The following is a 6,938-nucleotide window of genomic DNA, read 5'->3' as shown; positions in this document are numbered from 1 at the left end:
TCAGTCTCTTCTGTATAACACAGCATGGAGGAAACGTGCATCCTTTTTGGCCAGAGCTGAAAAAGCAAAATGATACAACACAGCATGGCTGTAGTTGCTGCCAAGGGGAACATCTGCTCTACAGCTTGTCATTCAGCTTTTAAAGATGTCCTGTGAGCAGCCAAGAGCTGGCCTGGTTGGGTTCTTTCATCTGTTTTGTACCTGGATGGGAGATAACTCACTCCGAAGGGGAAAGCCATGGATTGGCAGGCTCCACCTCTGTGCGAGATGCACATTGGCAGCAACACACTGGTCTGTCTGCTGCCTGCTGGAGAGAGAAAACCCTGTGTTTTCCCCACCTGGCTTTTCTATGCCATATTTACTTGAAAGGAATAGGTCCTGTAGTGAATTGTCATGAGGAAAGTAGGCATGTGCTCCCCATTTCCTAGCACCTGCCTTTGTGCAGGGACATGGTCTTGGTGTGCCTCTCGCTGTCAGTAAGCAACTTTGTCTGTGCTAGTCATGCAAGGACAGAAGACTGAAAGTTTTTTTGTTTATTTGTTTTTAAAAAGTGGAAAAGTGTTTAGCAAGTACTAGTGATTGTTTTCAGTGAGTTTGTTTTCAAACCTGACCTTGTGCAGTGTGAATGGCCAGTATTACAGTGCTCCTGGGGAGAACACAGCCAGGAGAGCCTGGAGTGAGGCTCATTCATCCTTAAACCCCTGCCTTTACCTATCTCCTTTCCTGAAGCTTAGGAGAAAGCTGTTCTGCCAGCCCCTCTGCCCAAGCCTCAGGGCCCTTCCCTCCTTGATGCAGGACCTTGCTCGATGCTGTTAATGAGGACCAGGAGCCCTGTCTGCCAGATAAGCTGTGCAGCATAACTGTGCTGGAACACAAATGTGGGGGTGCCATGGTCCTAATATCCTCCAGCTGCTTCCTAAGACTGTGTACCTGCTGTCCTCTCTGAATTGTTTCCTCGGTAAATGAAGATAAATGTTGCATTATTCAAGGGGCAGAACAGCGTTTCCCAAACCTTTCTTGTGTAGCGGCTGTTGCCACTTCTCCCTGGCTTTAAGCCAGGGCTGGCTCGGCAAACTTTTGGGTCAGATTCCTGGTTTCTCTCATCTGGTTGTTGCCTTTTCCTGTTGCTGCTCGCAGTGCTGCCAAGCTGTCAGCCAGAGCTGGGGGAAGCGCTCACGAACTGACCCATCAGCCTGGTGCGTGGCCCTGTGAAGGGTTCCAGCGCTGCCGAGATGCCAAACTACTGCCAAGATGGTTTGGAGGAGGCCACCAACTTGCTTTTTATGGCTCCTGCCGTGTTTGGCTTGCTCTAATGCCTGAGTCTCAGACTAAAACCTGAGGAAGACCTTCAGATGTTCTGTCTTTTCAGCTCCCTGTGGGAGGGGTAACTCCCTGATGGCACTTCATGCCATATTTTGAGCTTATCAAGTGTCTTCACCCTCATCCCAAAGCAACAGCTTTTATAAAAGCAGATGAGCCTTGTTGGTGCTCCAAACATCCTCCCCGAAGGGCTTGGTGTGCCCCTCTGTTGGTGTGGGTCTGCCCAGGGCTATGGGCTGGTGTCCCAGCTGACATGTAGAGCAAGAAGCAGTTTTTATTCCTCCTGTTCCCAGGACCAGTTTTGGAGAGGCTGACCCTCATTTGGAGACTATTTTGGGTGCCATCTTCACGTGAAGATTCTCAGGAGTACCCTTGAGGTACCATTTATCTAGAAGATTTGCTGTGCCTGGTAATTTTAGGGATGCGTATTTCTTCCCTGGTCTTACTAAGATCCAGGTTAGCCATCTGGAAATCTCATCCTGTGATTACTCCAGAATCTGGAAGACCTTTTGTAACTACTAATCCCAGAAACAGATTTTCCCTTCATCCTGTCTGTCAACACAAACTTTAACTTATTTTTATGGGCTTCAGCACATGTTTGAAGCATCACTGCCTTAGGATATGGTCTATGTTTTCCAGATTATTTCAGTGGTCCTTATATCTACATATAGCACTTTCTGAAGAAGGGCTATTTAATGGGTATTTAGTAGGATCTTCTGTGTCCTTCAAAACTCAACACATCTCCATTGGCACATCTAGAACAGGAATCGACATGACTTAGCATGCCATGAGCATGAAATCCTCGGAAATTATGCTTTGCGATGCAATCTATTTTGCTTCAACAGAATTGAGTAATACTTTCATTAATAAGATGTGATAAAGATTTTATTCAAAAGTACTGATCCAATTGAAGCAAGGGGGGGTAAAGCAAAAAGAATATTCTAACCTAACTGGTGCCATACTAGACTCTTAATTTTTTGCCTTTTTTTTTTTGTCTTATCCACTAGTTGTTGTTTACACACCAAAATAACTTGTGTGTGAAATTTGCTGTGTCTTAACTGCTTTATGGAGGCAGCAGGATATGGCAGGTAGGAATTGATCCTGTGTGCAGCGAAAGCTGTCTGATAGAGGGCCATCCGCATTGGGGTAGGTTGGGGGGGTGGGGTCTGTGTTGCGATCTTGCTTTGAACCGTGGCCCTGTGTTCCTGGAAGAACATAAGGCCCCAGGCAGAGCTTCAGAGAAACTCACTGGACGAGGTTCACAGGACATCTTCCCTGTGGCTAGCGCATGCCTGCCTGGTGGAGAGGGCAGGAAGATGTCTTTGTGTGTACGCAGACCACAGCGATGGGCTCCCTTCAAGTCCACAATACTTCCAGGTTTGTTGGTGTGTGCCTCTTTGTAGGAGTGGGCCCTGGACTATATGTGCTCCTTGAGCCCATCCTTGTGCATTTGAAAAGCATTGTGTAAAGTCACCCTCTGCAAGCTGGGAGTGAAACAGGGAGGGCTGCCTCCTCTTTCTCTCTTGTTAAGGAAGAATTCTCAAGAAATGGAGAAACGTTTCTTGAGAACAACAGAAAAGCTTGACCTAATTGCTGCTTTAAATATATGCTTATGGCCCTTGAAAGGCCCAGCAGGATATAAAGCCACCAGTTCCAGTTCTCATTTTTGCCAGATCTTCAAAGTGTTTCCTTTTATGCAGTAATCTTAAAACTAGTCCAAGAAAACACTCACACGATTACTTAAATATTCCAGTTATGCCACCAATATGGAAACTTAAATGATTATATTTTCCACAGGCAAAGCTTCCATCATTAGTTAAACGCAATGGTCTTCTGCTTGCTTGTAGGAAGATACAACCTCCTTTCCATGGCCTGAGAAATGGTTGCTGCTCATAAGCTGAGCCGAGAGTGATGACTGATGGACTAAGAAAATGGGACCATAACACAGTCACCAAAGTCCTATTTAGGGTTTAAATGTTTTTTAATCATAGTCATAAACTTCTCTGGAAGAGAAGCTTCGTATGGACTAGCCAGTACTTACTTAATAAACACTTTGCTATTTTAGTATTTGAGATTACAGTTACCATCTTTATCAGTTGTGCATCATGTCCAAACTTTAAGTAGAGATAAAAGCTCATGTAGCTCCATTGATTAAAAGCAAAATTAGTTGGGCTCCTATCCCCCAAGTGTTAGTCTGTTCTTGAAAACGTTGTAAGCTGTAGTTCACCTACCTCTGCGTGGTCACATGTAATCTGGCAAGGCGTTTATTTTGTTCATGAGGCCATTGCGTAGGATTAACTTGTGCATACTCAATGGGCCACAGCTGGTCTGCTCCAGAGATTATAACTATATGATATAAATACATTATAAAATTGAGAGGGACATGGCGGAGGGGTTGGTTGGCTTGTTTGGGTGGTTTTCTGGTAAGTGCAGTTTTGTGGACAGGGTCTGAGGTTGTTGTTTTTTTTCCTGCTGGAATGACCTCGCGGTAGCACCTGACCTTGCAGTCAAGCCCGAGGTACATTCGTCCCTTGGCTGCTGGGCCCGGGAAAGCCGATGCTCTGGGTCTTGGTCAGGAGGAATTCCTGGAATGCCAAACAGCAGCCACCAAGGTCAGAGACCCATCATACTTGAAGTGGTTTCAAGGACTACAGGAAGCGTGGTCAAAAATGAAGAGATCATTCAAGGATCGTTTAGATGTAGAGAATTCCTCCTGGTTAAGCAAATATCCTGCTGAGTTTCTCCTGAAAAAGAATTCGATGTGTAAGGCTGTATCTTTTCCAGATTACGAGGGATGGGATGCAACAGAGAGAAACTTCTATTTCTACAAACTTAGAAAGCATATGGGCCGCAAACTCTTTTCCCAGTCGGAAAGTTTGCTGTTAAGAAAAGGAAATAGATTTTTATAAGCAATACTTAATTCAAGCATTTGGCTAATTCTCCTGCTGCAAAGGTTTTAGGTCAAAGTCTGATTCACTGATGTGGAACTAGAATGAAAGGGATTAGGAGAGGAAGTAGACTCTGAAGCTAGGAAAACTCTCTGGTTTCTTGTCCACTAACTATTTTTTTCCTACCATCAAATGTATATTTGACCTGTGTTTCTAATTTAAGTGTTGTAGAGAAACTTATTCCTACACGCCTTCCTTGCTCTTTTTCTGCCCATTGTCATCAGTTCTGCCATGGGTGTGTTCGATTTTGCTCTTTCAGGAAGGGATCCTGATCTTTCCATATTTGGGGAAGTTTCTGGACATGACATTGGTGTACAGATGCTGTGAATTTATACATTTATTCCATTAGGTTAGAGAATGGAAAATGGATCATTTATTATTCTTATTACTCAATAAAAGTATTTGTTAAAATAGCGCCCTGTTCACAATGGGATGTTCTGCAGTAATGCAGGCGCTGGGGGAAGCCGTAGCCAGTACCTTCTTTTTGTTGCTACATGTATGTGTATTTGCATAGGTGTGTGTGTTTTGTTCAGGATTCCCACAGGGATCACTTTGGGGATCCATCTGAAAACTTTTCTTCTGGCAGTAAGGTCAGTCTCCCTCTGTCTGTCCTTGCAATCTCCCCATTGTGTGTGTGACCCCCAACTCCTGGCAGCTCCTGCTATCCACCGCCCTGCTCTCTTCTGGCCTCCAAAACCTTCCCTTTTCCCCTTGTCAGTACTCTCATTGCTAGGTCTTAGAGACCTGGCAGTTGTCAATCTAAAGTCACTTACAATATCCCATAATATCATGAATGGTGGTTGTGAGTGCTTTTCCTAGCTGTGTTCATAAAGCAGCTACAAAAAGAGACTATCAGAGGAGACAGGTCCGTATCCTGCCCCGGCTCTGTTACTGTGGAGCTATGATGGATTTACTGCTTTCACAAATGCAGCAAACGGCATTGCCAAACCCAGTGGTTTATCTAGGGCCACCCATGTGCTAAGCAAAAAATAGCTCATCCTCGGAGAAAAGAATGAGGTGGGGTTTTTTTCGCTGAGTTTGCAGTAATTACTGTGGGAATAATTATGTTGCTCAAAAGAAAGAGAGCTGCTTTTTGTTTTGTGATGAAACGGAGGTATGAACAAGGGGAGGTGAAATGCAACCAGTCCTCAGGCTGGCTGCAGGGCCAGGCAGCGAGGGCAGGCAGGCAGCGATGGAGCTCCAGCCCTACCTGTGCTCTGAAGAGGGGGGAGCGCATTGGTGATGGGCCAAGTTCACCTTGGGGCCAGCAATTAGTCAGGTGGGAGTTTCCTAGTAGATTGAGGGTGTTCTGGGAGGTCACCAAATAGGGACAAAACAGGGGCTTGGCAGTGCAGAGGACTGCACTGTTTTTTCTCCCAGTTTTTACCAAGTAATTCATGCTTTGCTCTGTAAAGCAATGTGATATAGTTTGTATACATTATGTAAAATAAGTTGTATTCTATTATATTGAAGAAATACGGATATAAAATAAAGTCAAAGGATGGAGTAAAGTAGCTGTGTGGTAACTGGACCCCCAGTCCCTAGTTGCACTGGTTGTCCCATTCCCCAGGGCTGCAAAGCCTCTGGGGCAAAGACTGTGGTTGCAGGTCTCTGCCATCCCTGGAATGATTTAGTAGTTTTCCACATGAAGATACGACGCTAAATACAGTCTGTCCTGGATGAAAAGGGAAGCACAGATCAAATTCTGTCACGCATTGCTCACCAGTAGAGCCTGTCTCCAAGATCTCTGTGGCACTGTGCAGCTTTTTTGTCTCAGGAGTTTTAAGACACAATTTTTAACTATGCTTCAGTTTTTTGAGGCTGGAAGAGCTTTATTATTGCTCCAGGCACAACAGATATGTGGGTCCTTCAGGGGTAGTACATGTTGTAATGGGACAGCATGTGGCAATTTGTAATCTAGGGAAAGCAAAATCCCAGCTCTCCAGGGTTTATATGGAGGGGGAGGCTGGGAGGGCAGTGAGGATGGCTACGAGCACTTCAGATAGGCAACTTGCTATTGCAGAAGGTGGAATCTGCCAGAAAATGCCAAGGTGAATCTTTTATGGGAGCAAAGTTGTTCATCGTGAGTTGCCCGACACCAGGGCAACACCCTGCTTCTGCATTTCATCCCCAAGACACGAATTGCAGGCCGAACCCCCATCACCCAGCATGCGTTGCAGGAGACCCAGCGTCCAAGGACAGTCAGGAGAAAGAACCGTAAATCCCAGCAGCTCCCGAGCATGGCTGCTGGGTTGGAGGAGTCGGATGTTTGGCTCTGCGAGGGCTGCCAAGGAGTTCGGCGCAGGGGGGCTGCCGGCACAAATCCTTCTGCTCTGTGGGAGTTTCCCCCTGAGCGACTGCTGCGCTTTTTAACTGGAAGATTAATGGAAGGGGGCCGTGGAAAGGGCCAGAGTGCTGGGTAGTTCATTAGTCTCCAAGCAAGCATGCAGCCGGTGAGTCACCAGCACTGCTTCCTGCGCGCTGACGCCGTCCTTGGAGCTCTCCCAGCGCCGGGCGATCCGGCCCAGCCCTGTGAAGGCTGGGAACTCGCAGGACCAGATCACCACATGCTGTGAATGCGGGCTGTTAATGCTATAAAAGAAAAACTAATCTAGATTAATTACACTGCACATGTTACTCATCTATAATCCTGTTCCTCAGCCTCTTTCC

The sequence above is a fragment of the Pygoscelis adeliae genome, unplaced genomic scaffold (assembly GCF_000699105.1).
Source record: "Pygoscelis adeliae isolate BGI_AS28 unplaced genomic scaffold, ASM69910v1 Scaffold404, whole genome shotgun sequence".
In the NCBI taxonomy this organism is placed as follows: Eukaryota; Metazoa; Chordata; class Aves; order Sphenisciformes; family Spheniscidae; genus Pygoscelis; species Pygoscelis adeliae.
This window is presented reverse-complemented; position numbering follows the sequence as displayed.